General features: G+C 39.0%; 1 pseudogene; it reads left to right on the top strand.

Moving 5' to 3' along the window:
• Positions 1–4,884: 4,884 nt before the first annotated feature.
• Positions 4,885–14,017, top strand: LOC131907745 (baculoviral IAP repeat-containing protein 2-like; annotated as a pseudogene).
• The last annotated feature ends 3,670 nt before the right edge of the window (positions 14,018–17,687 follow it).

The following is a 17,687-nucleotide window of genomic DNA, read 5'->3' as shown; positions in this document are numbered from 1 at the left end:
CAGCTGTTGACATGTACCAGGAACTGGCCTAAGTACACACGCATTAACTCAGTTCTCCAAATAATCTTGCGAGATACGGCTGATTATTATACACATTTCAAAGTCGACGGTGCCTGGGTAACCAAAAATGGAGGAAAATGAGAATCATACCTAAGCAGTCAAGTTCTGGGGTCTGTGATGATAATCATTATGCCACTCTGAATCAAAACTGCTTAGAATAAATTTAAAAACAAAACAGAAAACTGAAGAATTAAGTAAAAGCTAGATAGTAGGTTTTTGTTACCATAGTGAATACATTCAGACTTTATCTTTTTAGGTGAAAGGAAGCTTCATAAGGCTTTAAAGTGAGGAACTGAAGTGGCATTTTAGATCATTTAGCGACCACTGAAGGGAGAATACAAAGGACACAAGCTTAGGAAAGGGAGAGCAGTGAGAAGACAACAGACAGTACGTGGCAAGTGATTTAAAGCAATATGTGAACCATTTTCTCATCTCTAGGATACGTCTCACTGGTAAAGTGAGCAAAGACTAACTGCCCCCAAGAATTTGGATAATGGAGAGATCCATCAGCCGGTTAGTTATTTAAAAAGATCCATAATTAGGAAGGAAAAATGCTGCAACAAAAGGACCACAGACTACAGCAAGTCAAAAGAGTCAATAAAATAAAACTGATAAGTAGTCAAGACCATCCAACATCTTACAGCTCACTTTAAGTAGTTTAAAAATCCCCTTTTCCAAATGGTAAGCTGAAGAAGAGTTTTAAGAACTATTGTTATATAATGATGACTTTGCTTAAATTTGGAAATGATCTCAAAGTTACAAAAAATTAAGTGTGTAGTACAAATAACTTTGTTTTTCTCACTAATTTGGGAGTAAGTTGATTTCTCCCATTACCTCCCCAAACTAGTGTATATTTTCTCATAGATGGGCTACTTCCCTTTATAAGCACAACCTTTACAACAAGGAAGTTAGTGTCAACACATTATTATTGTCTAATCCACAAACACCAGATTCCTGTCCATCCAATCATTAATAAGTCTTCATAGAAGATGTAGTCAAGAGCTTTTTTCCCCATCTAACACACTAGTGCTTTAGACTCTGTTAATGGGAAATATTTTTCCAGTTTTTCCTAGATTTCAAGGCTTTACATTTGTAAAGAATATAGGCAAGTTCTTTTATAGACACCTTTCTTTTTTGGTTTGACAGAAGGTTCTTCATGATTAGATTTAGGTTGTGTACATTTGACAGACATATAACAAAGGACACTATGTTTTCATTGCATCTTATTGGATGGTCTCAAATTTTTATTTCTTCCATTTTGGTAGTGTTATCTTAGATAACTTGATTATAAAGTTTTCTATGATTTTTTCCATCTAAAGTTACATTTTTCATTTAATAAGATGTCCTTTGTAGGGAGCTACTTGGGGACTATAAATATAGTCTACTTCTTGTTCAGCTTTCAATTTACTCATTATATCCTTATGGATTCATAGATTCCTGTTTCATGAAATGAACTGAATCTGTTACTCTCATTTATTTAGATATTTAAGTAGTTTTAGATTTGGCCAATTGAAATTCTTAAAAATAAGATTTTGTGTCATTTTATCAATCTTACCATTCTTTAAGCATGGGTGTTTCAGTACACAATAGGATTTTTTTAGGGCCATCTAGGACTTTTCCTGCTTCAGCACTGGCAGTAGCTATTTCTCCAAGAAGTCTTGGTTTTTTTGAAGATGTTATTTGATTACAAGATCTAAGGCATGCTCCTTAGTCCTGTAGTATTTATTGTGTCTTAGTAGGCAGAGGTAGAGACAGTATGTAGATTCACACTAATATTCATGTTTATGTGCATAAAACTATCATGTTACACCAATAATTTCAACGCAATTCTGAGATTCAGTATTTATTCTATATAATTTTTTCCCTTTCCAAATCCTCCTCCTCTTTTTTTTTTTTTTCTGATAGTGAAAAGCCTGGTTTCCCTTATCCTTGATATCTCTATTCATTGAGTTCCTTCATGTTACCCATCTCCCATTACTCATGTTGGCTCTCCCCCTCTATAACCAGCTTGGATCCCTATTACATTCTGAATGGCTCACCTGATAGATGCTCTACTTACTCTGATCAGGTCTAACCTGTGCTAGGCTGCCTTCTCACAATGACACTTTCTTCAAGGTGACAGAATCCTAAGATAGAGTGACATACTCTTCCCATCCTCCCATACAGGCAAGTCTCACCTTCATTGATTTATGACACTGCATACCTCTCATTTAAAGGATTTTGGTAATTCTGAATTATTTAAGATGAGATTATTTAAAAATTTTGAAAAAGTAGATCTATTTATTTTATTTTATGTGTATATTTGTTTTGCCTGTGTGTATGCGTGTACATCACAAGGATACTTGATACTCATAGAGGTCAGATCCTCTGAGACTGGAATTATGAATTGTTGTGAGCCGTCATGCGCATGCTAGGAGTCAAACCCAGATCCTTTGCAAAAGCAACAAGAGCTCTTCCCCACTGTGACATCTCTCCAGCACCAGGGCATTTGTATTTTAAACTAACCATTTTAACTACAGTGCGAAGAACATATTTAAAGAGAGAAATGGTTGATCAAGGACAACTGGAGGAGAGAGATGAACTGGTCCAAGTGATAGATGATGATGGCATGACTAGGGTGGAGTCACTGCAGATGAAGAGAAATGAACAGATTCAAGAAAAAAAAGCAGCACTCCCATTCTACCATTCATAAAGACATATACTGAATGAAATTATCCTGCTGTGTGATCATACTTATCTATAGAATCTTAAATAATGGAAGCAAAAAAAAAAAAGAACAGTGATTTCCAGTATCTCAGTCATAAAGGATGGGAGGAGATATTGGCCAAGAGGAACAAATCCCAGTTAAAAGATGGATATATTCTAGGGCTATAATGTAATGTTGACTATAGTTACTATATTGTTTACTTGAACCTTGATGAGAGTAGATTTTTGTGTTCTCAGATACATATATATGTATAGTAACTATGGCTGGTGATAATTATGGACATGTTAAATGTTAATTGACTCAGCTATAGTAATTAGTGTGCTGTATATATACATATATATATAATTTTAAATTTTTTTATGTATTGGACATTTTATATATGGACATGTTCATTGACCCAGCTAATTAGTGTATTATATGTATAATATATAGAAATATGTAAATTTAATTCTTGTATATGGTAAAAGTATATGGCATAGTTTATATATATATGTATATTTGCATATACATACACACACACACATATATATATATTTAAGACTGTGGTGATATATTGTGTACTCTAACAAATTTGCCTGAGGATCAGAGGACACAGAGGTCAGGCAGTAGTAGCACACACCCTTAATCCTTTCACTAGGGAGGCAGAGATCTGTCTGGATCTCTGTTAGTTCAAGGCCACACTAGAAACAGAGCCAGGCAGTGGTGGCACACACCTTTAATCCCAGTACTGGGAAGCGCACATGCCTTTAATCCCAGGAAGTGACATAGCTGGTGGAGATAGGCATATAAGGCGTGAGGAGACAGAAACTAAGGCAGTTCAGCTGAGACCCTCTCGGGCGAGGATTCAGAGGCTTTCAGTCTGAGGATTTGGGGAAACAGGATCCGTTGAGGAGTTGGCGAGGTGAGGTTGGCTGTGGCTTGCTCTGCTTCTCTGATCTTTCAGCATTCACCCCAATATCTGGCTCTGGGTTTTTTATTGAAAGACCTAAGATTCAAACAACATAAGATCATGTTATATACTTTTACTATATATAATAATTAAATATTTTTCAATGAAAGAAAAATAATATAGATGATTTGGTAATGAATTGGTCATGATGAAGAGAGATATTTGAAGACATATATTTATGTCAGATAACTAACAAAAAAGGGCACCCACTTTAGGGAGACTAAAACCATTATTGTCTGAGTATAAGTATCAAATCTCAATATCGTAACTCCATCATTTATGCATGAGACACTATAATAAGAGGGTTACTTCTTTTTAGTTTTTAGTTTCTTCTGGGGAACTACATAGTTTTCAAGATCTAGTACAAGTTTCTTCTGAAGACATTTTCTGTGTACTACCAAAGTGTATTTGACCACTTCATCTTCTATTATTACGTTAACCATAACATATTGCAAGAGCATTTATTGGTTGGTCTACTGTACTAATTCTTTGAGATCAGACATTTGGTTTTGTTTCTTTCCCCAATGCCTCATTAGAAGAGAGCTTGGCATCTAGTCAACACATGCATTAGGGCGGAATGAAGAATCAATATTTGATTTGTACAAAGAGGAAAGAGTATCCCTTTGTTCCGAAAGTTATTGTTTGGGGCTGGGTAAAGAGCACATTCACAAGGCAAAAAGAAATGACAAATGACTGTATAAACAATATAGTCTATACAGTGAATTTTAGGGTGAAGTGCTCAGAGAATTAGAGGAAAGTACAGTATTCTAATAAAAAGAATTCTTTAAAGTATTTGAACTTTCAGAATTGGATGGGTTTTGGAATCATCACCTCCATTCCTCCAACTCACAGGAAGGTTTCGAGTGACTTGTCAAAAGTCACTCAAAGGGATGAAACGGGAGTGCAGTCTATATCCTCTGCATTCTTAGTGTGAAATGGCAATTATAACTAAAACTTACATATACTTTATATGTCTCGGGAACTATTTAAAACACTTTACCTACATTAATACATTTAATTGTCACAACAACACTCTGAGGTAAGTGCTGTTATTGGCAATTCTTTTCAAAAAATACTTTATTCTTTGTAATTATTTATATTTATAATTATTATGTATATGCATGTATATCTGTGTTTGGACATTCATGGGTGACTTTGGAGGCCGGAAATGTCAAATCTCCCTGGAGCTGCTGGAGTTACAGGCAGTTCTGAACCCCACAACATGGTTTGTGAGAATCAGACTCAGGACCTCTGTGAGAGCTTACTGGGTGAGCCAGCTCTCCAGGCACTGCTGCAATTCTACTCAGGCGGAAACAAAAACAAAGAGAAGGTTAAGCTTCATGCCCTCATCACACAGTCAGGTAGTGATAGAATATAGATTCTAACATAGGTAATCAGAAGTCCACCAAGAATATCACAATTAACTGAAATATTTTTGAAGGTTATATTTGATAGATTTGTTTAATCCAGATGAGGTGCTCTTTCCATAGACTGTTTTACTGAATCATATATGCTTCACTTGGGGATGTTTGAAATGTTTTATTAGAGAAGACCTCATTTGCAAAGGCACTGCAAATTATTTGCTGGTATATTGTTGTGGAATAATCTTTTTGTACACTGTGAAGATGTGTCTTTGCAAAGGCATCTTCTGATTGGTTTAACAAAGAGCTGAATGGCCAATAGCTAGGCAAGTGAGGGTTGGTGGGACTTCTGGGCAGAGAGAGAGGAAGGGGAGATGAATCTAGGCACAGGGGAGATGTCAGAGGACATGGAGAGGAAACAGGAAGTGCAAGATGGAAGAGAGTTAAAGCCATGATGCAAAATGTAGGTTAATATAAATGGATTAATTTAAGTTATAAGAGCTAGTGGGACAAGCCTAAGCTATAGACCAAGCTTTCACAATTAATAATAAGTCTCCATGTCATTATTTGGGAGCTGGCAGGAAATGTATGTAGAAATCACAGTATGTAGAAATCACCCACAGTATCTACCAATGGAGTTGGCATTTGTGGTGATTTGAATGTGACACCCTCTATAAGTCTTGAGCATTTGAATACTTTGGCCCGCAGTTAGAGGCTGGTTGGGAAGGGTTAGGAGGTGTAGCTTTGCTGGAAGAGGTGTGTTACTGGGGGCAAGCTTAAGGTTCCAAAACCCTTCCAGCATCTCCAGTGAGCTCTCCGCTGTTGCTGCAGCATCACTGTTGTCATGCCTCTCTGCGCGCTGCTGTCCTCCCAACCATGACAGTGGCGGACTCCTATCCCCCCTGGAACTGTAAGTCCCAAATAGAGCCTTTCTTCTGTAAGTTACCTTGGCCATGATGTTTTATCACAGGAATAGAAAAGTAATACAGCATCCAATGCATGTGTTGATTTCAGCTCAATTTGCAGAATTGTGTGCATTGCTTTAACTGTAATTTCATATTTTCCACCTTCAATTAATAGATCTACCAATAGCTATAACTAACAATACTTTATGCTTACTTTTTTGTATCTCAAATATTTTGACACTATAGTTTTCCATGCTAAAGTGTTACATGGTAATTAATCACTTAATCTAATAAAAGTTATTGAAGCAGTATGCACATATATGTAAGTATATACACATGTATTTGCATATATCTTGTGCACCTTGGCTTTTCTTAGCAATCATTCTATTTCCACCCCCAAACTCTGGGATAAGTGTTCAAAATACTTCTGAAATTTGTTTGTAAAACCTGACTTCTGGAGATGGAGCTCAGGTTTTGTGACAAGCACTTTATGGACTGAGCCACCTCCCCAGTCCAAGAGTTTATTGTTTAGAAAAATTAATTTTACATCATGGCTGTTGGAAAAGAAATACCCTCAATGGGCCAGAGGCTTTTGAAAATTGCTTGAAATGGGGCTGACAGAGGTGCTGAATTTACAGAAGTACTCAGTGAGCAAAGCAAAGGAGAAGGCTGCCAGTGTGAGAAGGGCTCTGGATGATCTTCTACGGAGCAGGAGACTAAGAAGGGGACGCTGAGGTCACGGCTAGAGCAGCCGTGGATCTAGGGTAGATTTATGATTGGCACCTGTGTGGTTATCACCTCGACTACTCCCATGTTTGTTGATTCACTAGAATGGCACACAGGACTAAGAATATCCTTGCTATGCCCAAGATTTGTCACATGGAAATAATACAAGACAAAATCTGGAAGGCAAAGGAAGTCTGGGCACAGTTTGAAGGAGATCAGATCTAAGCTCCCCAAGTCGTGACCCTTGGAACAGTGTAGAACTCACTGTTCTAGAAATCAGCTTCGATGTGTACTGTGTGTTGTGTTGTGTTGTGGGCAGTGTAGCAAACAAAGGCTAAATGCCTGAGGTTTTATTGGAACTAGACACAAAATCATTTTCTGCTTAGCAGTTAGGAAAGTTCCAGCCTCCCAAAGTAAAATAGGTTTCAGCTCAAACCACATTGTAGAGTTCAGGTGCCGTGGGCCAGTCTTATCATTTTAAGGAAAGTTTTATAACATGGGAGGAAACTATTGACCAGCTAAGTTTCTGGATGCCAGCCAAAGGCGAAAGCTTCTAGAACAACTCCTAAGGGCCGCTGTCCTGCTTGTGGTGATATGCTTTACTGTGTACCTAGAGTCACTCCCACCTCAACCTCTCACCAATTGGGTGGTACACAGAGCCAGCATCTTCAGCCACAGATTCCAGGATGACATGAGCTTTGTCTGAGATGTCAAAGAGTAGTTCTGGTATGCTAGGTGGGAGGAGATGTTAGACTTGGAAAACTAATGACTGACACACCCCTTTCTTTGTGAACATTAAAGAGAGTCTCAGGACACAGGAGCAGTATATATCTTTGGCTGAAGTATATACTTAATTATAGACGATATTTGACTGCTGCTTGGAAATAACATATTCTTCATATGTTGAACTAGTCAGTTCTCTAGAGGAATAGAACCCAAGGAATGAGTATATATTTTGCTGTGCAAAAGGAAAAATTACCATTGTGTTTAGTAAACGTTAACAAAAAGAGTGTTTATTAGATTTTTTTTTTTTTTTTGCAGGAACAGGGTCTTCTTAGCCTAGGCTGACTTCATACATTAAGCTATATTATAAGATGTGATAAGTTTTAAACTTCAAAATTCAATTAAAAATAGATACAAGGCTATTAAGTGTATTTATTAGTTTTTAAAAATTTTAAATAATTATATATTGAGAAAAAAATTGGGGAAAATAGTAAAGAGAGCTTTCCTGAGGCCCTTCTCAGTTTTTTCCATGGCTGTGTTTTTCATAACTACAACCTGGTGTTGAAATAGAAAACTGGCATTGTCCCAGAGCTTGTATCTTTCTGTTCCATTTATCATACATATAGATGTGTGTAACCATTACAGCCACAATACAGAGCCATCATGGCCCAGGTCCCCTAATGCCAACCTTCAGTCACAGATTACCCAACACATGCCCACTAACCCCACCTCTGGAAGAATAAATATTTTTCTGTCTTAACAATATCATCATTGATGGTGTTATGTAAACTACTATACAACATTTTAAGATTTCCTTTTACTTAGTAGAAAACCTTTGCAATTGATCCATGTTTTTGCGGGTCCATTATTTTGAAACAGCATTCCATAGCATATACATATCATAGTTTGTTTAACTTTCCTCCTATTATGTAACGTCTTAATTGTTTCCAGTTTAGGACTATGGAAATAGTGTTGCTTTGAACATTTGTGTGTAGGTTGCAGAGTGTTTATATGTTTATAGATTTTCATTTCTCTGCAATAAATGCCCAGGAATGTTGCTGTTGATTACATGGTAAATGCATGAATTAGTTATTAAAAGAAAGTAGTAAGCAGTTCTCAGAATGGCTATACCAATTTGCATTTCCATAGGCAATAAATGAGGTTCCTGTTAACAGAATTGTGGTCTGATCACAAAACCAATGATGGGATTGTACTGCCTTCTCAAGAACAAATAAATTTGCATTCTGCCTAGGATTTATGGTGGCAAAAGAGCTTTGGTATTTCTGATGGCAATGCCATCACAGTCAAAGAGACTGTGCCACATTCTGGAGAAAGGCTCAGAAAAATGCTACACAGGACAAAAGCCCTGGAAGGCGCTAGTTTTCCACTCAGAACAGGTGTGGGGACACATGCAAATGTGTAATAATCCTAAAAGAAAGGGCAAACAAGGGCAAAAACTTTCAAGGAACACGCACATGCATAAGTTGTAAATATTGTGCTTTTATAGACAGGAGACAAGCTATAACCTATAAGTGGGAATGGGTTCATCTCTTCTAAAGACCCAAGTGAAGCCAATTCAAAATTTTGCTAAACAAAAGGAGCTAGCATTACACCATAAAATAATATGATATGCCTAGCTCGTGTGTGAGAGATAATTACATAAGTCAATGTTCTCAGGGAGACAGAACCAAGAGGATAGACAGACAAATAGATGAGAGAGTATTTATTAGAGGAATTGGCTTATGTAATTATGGAGATTTTTGAGGATCTATAACTAGCCTCAGGAGACCTTGGTTGTTACTAGATGGTTCAATCTAATTCCTGAAGGCTCAGAACCAGGGAAGCTGGTGGTGGAAGTGACAGTCTGAAACTGAAGGTCTGAAGCAATTAATGATGAAAGGAATGTAAATACAGGTGTAGTGGGTAGCCACTCCAGCTTTGTTCTGGAAGTTCCAACCCCCATTGAGACTTCGGCAACTGTCACGCCTACAAGGCGGGGCCAAGGGAGGCGCCTGGGGACCCGAGATCCGGATCGGCGAACGCTCTCTTGGTTCGAGGACGCTGGATGGTGGAGGTAGACAGAGGAGAGCTCCAGAGAACACCGCTGGACTGCGATACACCTTCCCCAGACCCCGCGACCTACCTATCCCTTAATTTGTAAGTTACGCCATTAAATTAATCTCCTTTTAACTACGTGGAGTGGCCTAAATAATTTCACCAATACCATGCTCTGTGTCTGGGATGGATTCTGATGGAACTCCATGAATGACACACTTCTGTTGAGTACCTGAGGACTCGGTCTGAGGCCTGGTTGGACTTGGACACGTCACAGCTCTGGTGTTTCTCTTGGGCCTTTGCCAGTTTTTCTGCAGCAGCAATAGGGCATCCAGAGAGGCTGTGATAGAAAGAAGATGTAATTGAATGGTCACAAATGCCTTGCCATACACTGATGCACCCACCATGTGTATCCTTCAGTCAGCCAAGAAGACCCTGGGTAGATGGCACTAAGGGAGTTTCCCAGCCTGCTTGGTGCTGTGTATTTCCTGGGCTCTGGCACACAGCTCTGATGGCAACACCAGGCCTATCCAATGAATATGCCAAATTCACAGAAACAAATGAAACACAAGCTGGTTAAAATTTCAGGCAAAAATTCTAGAGTGTTGGCCATTTCTGGAGAACAGGCAGTGGCCGAGAGAGAAAGAGTTTTTGACAAACTCCTACCTCTGTTATAACATCTTGTGTATTGTCACAACTTTGAAGTCATCGTTCTTTACCATACACTTGCTTATAGACTGTCTACCTTGTTTACGTGAAGCCTTAGTCCTTAGGTTATTTCAGTAGATAAGACTTGTAGATTTATAGTCACCTATGCTTGTCATCTCTATAGTTACGTTAGTCAGGTTGTACAGATTTACAGATACATAGGTCAGATGGACAGGTAATCTTCAAACACTTCATAGACCTAGAGAATATGGCATTTAAATAACTTAGAATTCTGTTGATGCGAGACACAATTGCTCCTGGCTGCACCAATTTGATCCCGAGAGAATGTTGGGCTTCTAGACATTTCCATTTGGAAGTTTGTCTTCTTGGCACAAAATGGCCTACTGGGCAAAGAACTGCCCTTGCCTCGACAGCTGACAGTACAAATGCAATGCTATCCTTTCTGGACAAGCGGGACACAAGGAAAGCGACCACTGTACTCTGCCAAGACAGGGTAAGATGGTCTTTCAGAATTCCTGCTTCTGAAAATGGTCTGTCAGATACTTTAGGCCTGTAGCCAATTTGTATGCACCAACTATGCTGAGAAACATTAGGTGATTGTCCAGGCTGCCAGCTGTCTCGGTCTACTCTCGCAAGATTCCCGAAAGTTGCTTGCATCCATCTACCATTTCTCAGGTACCATTATATTCCTTCTCAGGTCTTTGATGGGATTGAAGACTAGCAGTTATAGTTACAACTTAGTAGATAGAACATATTAAGTATTAGATTCAGGTTCTTTAGGGTAGGACACCTTTTGGAATGATCTTTGTAACATGCCATTTATCTATGCTCTATACTTCTCTGGATTTTAATATGTGTTTCTTGCTTGATATTGTTTGCATTGGTTGTAGTTCCATCTTATCTAGGTCATTATCCCTCATTATTCCTGGACAATATTTGATAACCATTCCTTTGTATATAGTCTTGTATTAGGTTAGAACCTTCTTATTTAGACAAAAAGGGGGAGATGTAGTGGGTAGCCACTCCAGCTTTGTTCTGGAAGTTCCAACCCCCATTGAGACTTCGGCAACTGTCACGCCTACAAGGCGGGGCCAAGGGAGGCGCCTGGGGACCCGAGATCCGGATCGGCGAACGCTCTCTTGGTTCGAGGACGCTGGATGGTGGAGGTAGACAGAGGAGAGCTCCAGAGAACACCGCTGGACTGCGATACACCTTCCCCAGACCCCGCGACCTACCTATCCCTTAATTTGTAAGTTACGCCATTAAATTAATCTCCTTTTAACTACGTGGAGTGGCCTAAATAATTTCACCAACAACAGGAGTTGTGATGTCTATAGGCAGGAGAAGAGTGCATCTTAGATCTACAAGGAAAAGAAACAAATTCTTTTGTTTATTCTCTACAGATCCTCAACTAATTGGATAGCGCCCATCTTACCAGAGGATGGACTTTACCCACTCTGTCAGACTCATGTCTTCTCTGAAAACATCCTTAAAGAACACCCCAGCAAAACCCTTCACCAGTTTTCTAAGTATTTATTAATCTCATCAAGTTGACATCTAAAAGTAATAGTTGCAAAAAACCTTATGTGTTTTCATGTAATTAAGAATTGTTTTTTTCTTGTGAACATGTCAACAAATTAAATTTTAAAAAAGACTAGATGAAAGGAAATGGAGGAATTAAGCACAATTAATAGGACTTTAAAAATGTGTGTTGAAAATATATAAAGTAGTAAAGAACAGTGAAAGTCTGTGGTTAACTTGCCTGGGATGAATTCTTGTAGGCTAAATCCTAGGGCTATTGAGTCTGGAGATCTGCAGAGTTCTATAGAAATCAGCCAGGGCTGGAGGCTGCTTGAAGAATTCAAGCCTGTAAGAATGCTGAGATGGTAGTTCAAGCTGCATATCTAACATCTGCAACCTCAAGGCTTGGATCCAGATTTTTGATTCATGCCAGAGAGGAACTAGTGTTTTTGCAATCAAAACCCCATAGCATAAGGCTCAGCCTGCATTTTCTGAATCTCATGTCTTCTAGAGACTTGGTTCTACACCACGGTATAATAAGCCACAACCTGTACACCTACTCTTTTCTCAAGATAGTTAGTTCAGTTTATTATATTTGATGATGGCCATTGGGCATGCACTCAACAACTGGCATAAACCCCAGGTATCTGGGCCAGCATACCAGGTAGCACAGATCAAAGACCATTGTTGAAGTGGGAAAACCCACAGATCAGGTATCTGGGCCAGCACACCAGGTAGCACAAATCAAAGACCAATGCTGGAGTGGGAAAATTCAAGCAGGGCAATATGGTCAAATTCAAGTGTTGAGATAGATTAATTACTGATAGGTTGCAGGAATTACCCTTCAGAAGCCTCAAATTTCTTAAGTAGTAAACTTGCTGAGAATCTCAAGACCTGTCGATGTATAGATTGTCAGTCTTTCATGCTATCACTAAGGCCTTAGAAGTAAAGTAGAAGCAAAACTACTTAGTAAAACATCAAGGAATTCTAGATACCATGAAGCCAAATAAATGGACCACTTATTTAATTCACTGTCCCTATCCAGGAAATGCATGTTGTCATGGAACCTGGGTATTTAGTGTTCTGTCAACCCTATATAGTATGAGAATGAGAACGTTCAGAGGACACCCTTTAGTTATGCAATGAGTACTGAAGAGTCCAGATTATTTAATTACTGTATATGACTGTTGGGCTTTTAATCATCTTTAGAGCTGGCTAGAGGATGGCTTCTATTATGTAGAACCTAGAGACAGGGCAGCCTGTTTTACCTGTGATGGGGATCTCAGTAACTGAAAATGAAAAGTGATGTTATTTTGGAACACAGGAGACATTTTTCCCAACTGTCAATTTCTGGAAAATACTTTAGAAATACTGAGGTAGTATTTCGGATCTGGGTGTGCAGTCACATTCCACTTGAATGAGAATGTTCTGTTTTGGGTGTCTAGTGTTCCAGTTCAGCCCAAGAAGCTGTGAGTGCTTGAGTTTATTCTCTGGATTGCCCTGATGATGTCAAAGACTTTTGTTATGATGGTGGCTTGGCCTGTTGGGAATCTGGACATGACCCATGGGTAGACCATGTCAAATAATTTCCGAGGTGTGAGTTCTTGATATGCATGGAAGGACAAGAGTTTGTTGATGAGATTCAACCTGGATATCCTCTTCTTCTTGAACAACTGTTGTTAAATTCAAACACTCCAGGAGAAGAAAATACTGACCCTACAATTGTGTATTTGGACCTGGCAAAAGTTCTTCGGAAGATGCAGTCATGTGGAACACACCCATGGTCAAAGCTGCTTTGGAAATGGTAATATGGATAAGTCAGTGTCACACCCTGACTACTGGAGAGAGCTACAGAATAATATTGTGTCAGCTGCCTAGTGCTGAAGATGAAAGAAGAAAAGGAAAGACAGACAGAAGAATGGCAAAAGGGGCCGGGTGGTGGTGGCGCACGCCTTTAATCCCAACACTCGGGAGGCAGAGGCAGGTGGATCTTTGTGAGTTCGAGGCCAGCCTGGTCTACAGAGCAAGATCCAGGAAAAGGCGCAAAGCTACACAGAGAAACCCTGTCTCAAAAAAAAAAAAAAAAAAAAAAAGAATGGCATAAAGTGACTTGTCATTAACCAGACAGTAGAATGGTCCCCTTTCAACAATTGGTGTGTGTCCTTTCATTTTTGTGTAATCTTCTAAAGGTCAGTGTAATTACTAAACAGGAATATGACATTATAAAATAGGAAACACAAGTACCTTTGCAAACAAGAGAACTGATTGACACCATTTTAGTCAAAGGAAATGTTGCAGCCAACATCTTCAAAAACTGAAGGAAATTGACCATGTTAAATGAAAAGTTACTGTGGAAAAGAATATGACGTAGTATCGCTGTCGGGCGACTAGCCTGCAGCAGTACAGGGTTCAAAGGGAAATCCACGGAGTCGGTGTGTATAGCCTTTTTTCTCTGAGGGCCTTAGGGGAAAAGACACTCACACATTCTCTTGATAGTTTCCTTCAGACCTTTTCTTTATTCTTCTTTTGCATTCTCTATTCTTTATTTTCCTGATGATTTCCTTCTCTCATTCTCGATGCTTTCCTTCTAACCCTATCGTTATTCTTGATGTTTTCTTCTAGCTGTCTTTATTCTTCTTTATTCTCTCATTCTTGATGTTTTCTTTCTAATTCCTTCTCTCTCATATTTGGTGTTTTCCTTCTAACTCATTTTAACTCTATCTTTATTCTTTCCCTTACAGCTCATATACCCCAACAAAATCTTTCAGGTAATATGAAAATTACAAGGTAGTTACATTCTGCTTTTCAAGTGAATGATTACAATGGTTACAAGTAAAAAAACAGCATGTTTTCCATATCCCTTACATGATTAAACATTTTACATATTACAGTTGAAAAACAAATTATCTCAAGAACCCACATACATTCATACCCAAGCAACTTGTTATAGATTAACAGTGTGTAAGCAAGAAAGATATTCTTTTACTGTCAGGCTGTGTTTTGTGGTTACAAAGAAAGCACCAATCACTTTATTACTTATCTTGAAAGGTAATCTTATAAGGAATTTTAAAGGAATCATAAATCTAAACATGGGGTTGGAGGACATATGGTGGACATTTTCTGCAAGTTCTATCATCACTCACACATGGGCCAGAGGAAGGCTTTGCCATATCTCTGAGCCTCACCCCAGAGAGCCTCACCATTTTCTCCATAGGTCTGAGGCTCTGGGGTCCTTGACATGGCTGTACCCACATCAACAGCATGTTCATTGAGGACTTCATTCACCCAGGGCTTTCTCTGCTCTCTACAAAGAACTGTTGGAGAGACAATGCTGTTTACTTCTAGGGTATCCAGATATCCTCTAGACAGACACTGAAACAACCTCCATAATTCAGAATATAATAAACTGAGCTGAATTGTTAAGACCCTATGGATATTCCATGCACCATACAATATGCAGAATGTAGGGTGTGCTGGAATGGGTCTCAGAGGAAGTCAACTTCACCACCTCATTGGCAGACTAGCTTTAGCTGCCTAATGCTACACATACTTTATCTCTATCTCTATAAGGATCTGTTCTTAGGGGTCATTTAACAGTCCAGTAAATTAGGGGCATGAATGTGTCTGGAGGGAAACAAACTGGTAGGATTCTGACTGTATTGGGCTTAACTGATCTTTTAAATTTTTACCACTCAAGGAGAAGTTTAAGAAATTAATTGAGACACTCATTTTTTCTGGTACAATGTTTCTAAATACTCTTTCATAATCATCTCACATGTTTTTATTTATTCAAATCAGATATTTTCTGATTTTTATTGCACTCTTTCTTTGGCCCATTGGTTTAAATGTTACAGGGGATAATCTAGTACCTTCCTCCAGGGTTGCTGTGAGACACAAAGGGCATTGTACTACTGTAGAAATGAAATTACAGTGGACAGTACCTGGCATCATAATAACATTCTGTGTATCAGCTATTATTTTCATTACCAGATTGCCATTGTTTTTCTTCATTCTGCTTAAAGAAGAAACCTGAGCCGGGCAGTGGTGGCGTATGCCTTTAATCCCAGCACTCTGGAGGCAGAGCCAGGCAGATCTCTGTGAGTTCGAGGCCAGCCTGGACTACCAAGTGAGTTCCAGGAAAGGCGCAAAGCTACACAGAGAAACCCTGTCTCGAAAAATCAAAAAAAAAAAAAAAAAAAAAAGAAACCTGAAATTTCTCTTTCTCTGCCACCAACTCTGGGATGCATAAGTAATCACTGCTTATTTTTCATGCTCCATTGTTACTACATGTGAGAAATCAGAATTGATGGAGAGCCCAGGCTTTCTCATATTGCTAACATACAATTGGTCTTTGATTTACCAGACTTTGAATAAGAGAGAAGCTCTATTTGTCTTTTGCAACTTCTGCTTGCTTTGGAAGTCATGCCTTTTAGTACTGTGTGGTCAGAACAAGACGATAAACAAGAACATGGTAGGTTATGAAATTTGAACCAAAGCACCCAGTTGCCTCTGTGATTGTCTTTTCCATCGGAAGAGTTTACTTTTGCTGCCTCTGAACACATTCCTCATCCCAGCCAGGTCCTGTCATGGGCTTCCCTTCTTGGTGAGTCTCTTTTACCTGTAAAGAATTTTCTTTTTAAATATCATTTCTAAGGGCCTTCCCCACTTCAACATTTTATTTTATTAGTTTTGCATGTGCACAGAGATGTGCATGGAAGCCAGAGGAGATAACCGTTTTATCTTTCTCTGCCTTGTTTCCTTGAGACAGGGTTTCTTACTGAACATGGAGCTAGAATGGTGGCCAGCAAGCCTCACTGATCCTCCTGTTTTTGTGGCCTTCTTTCCCCCATAGACCCAATGCAGCACTAGGGAATACAGGCAAGCATGACCATATGTGGCTTTTTTACATGGGTGCTGGGGATTTCAACTAAGGTCTTTATGATTGTACAGCAAATGATCTTACCTGATGATCCATCTTCTCAACCTCTCCTCCCTCCTCCTTCCTTAACAGTATAAAACATCAAGCAGGACTAAATGTACTGTTGCCAAATTAACAAAATCAAAGCTAATATTAAATGAAAGATTTTAAATTTCAGGCATAGACTAACACACAGAAAATCCTTCTCAATGTTGACTAAGGATGCTACATGAAAAGGAGAGTATTGTCCACCAGTAGAGGAGAGGATGGGATTTCAAGGGAGTCAGCCGAGCCTGAAAGACTCTTTCAGCCGTTAACACTGCCCCACTGTTCCTGCCTGGACATGAATGCTAGCCTGATGATGGCTCCTTTTGACCTTGTCATATCTAATGGCCAACACCTCACATTTTGTTCAAAGCTTCTATCCTGTTCACTTTTCAAAAGGGTTTAATTTACATATTACTCACATTTAGATGTAACAATTCTCTTTGTGAGTAACCATGAAAGTTGGTGTTTTTTGTTACCAGCAGTGGATTATTTAAAGGAAGTATTCATGACAATAAACCACTAATACTCCATAGTTAAATATAACTTAGTTCTATCGTCATGAATTTTTTCTTTAACACTTAGCGCTGATTTATATCCAAATACCTAACCTATTCCTTGTATAAATGTTCTAATCAATGTCTTTTGTTTATTAATTAGCAACGGTAACATTGAATAATGTTTTTGTTTTAAAAAATAGTAAAGCAGTGTGGGAAGTCTCCCCTTTACCGTGCTGCTAGGTAGCCCTGTTCCTTCCAATCCCGTAGGCTTGCCCCATGCCTCTGGGACTCCCCTCTTCCACAGTTCTATTCCTTCAGATCTCAAAGGCTCAAAGGCTCAAAGGCATGGGTCTTCCTGGACTACTCTTCCCTGAATCAATAAGTAGGTCCTGCTGTTCCCTACCCCATAGCCTTACCTTCTTCTCAGTCTTAAGTCCTCCTGATCTAGAAACATCAGCTAGGCTCTGCTTCTTCCCACCCCATTGACAATCTATCTCCTCTTGAGTATTGCTTCTTCAAGTGAATGGGTAGACATTGCTCTGCCACAC

The sequence above is a fragment of the Peromyscus eremicus genome, chromosome 4, assembly GCF_949786415.1.
Source record: "Peromyscus eremicus chromosome 4, PerEre_H2_v1, whole genome shotgun sequence".
NCBI lineage: Eukaryota > Metazoa > Chordata > Mammalia > Rodentia > Cricetidae > Peromyscus > Peromyscus eremicus.
The sequence above is the reverse complement of the archived record's forward strand: the minus strand, read 5'-3'. Positions and strand labels throughout refer to the sequence as shown.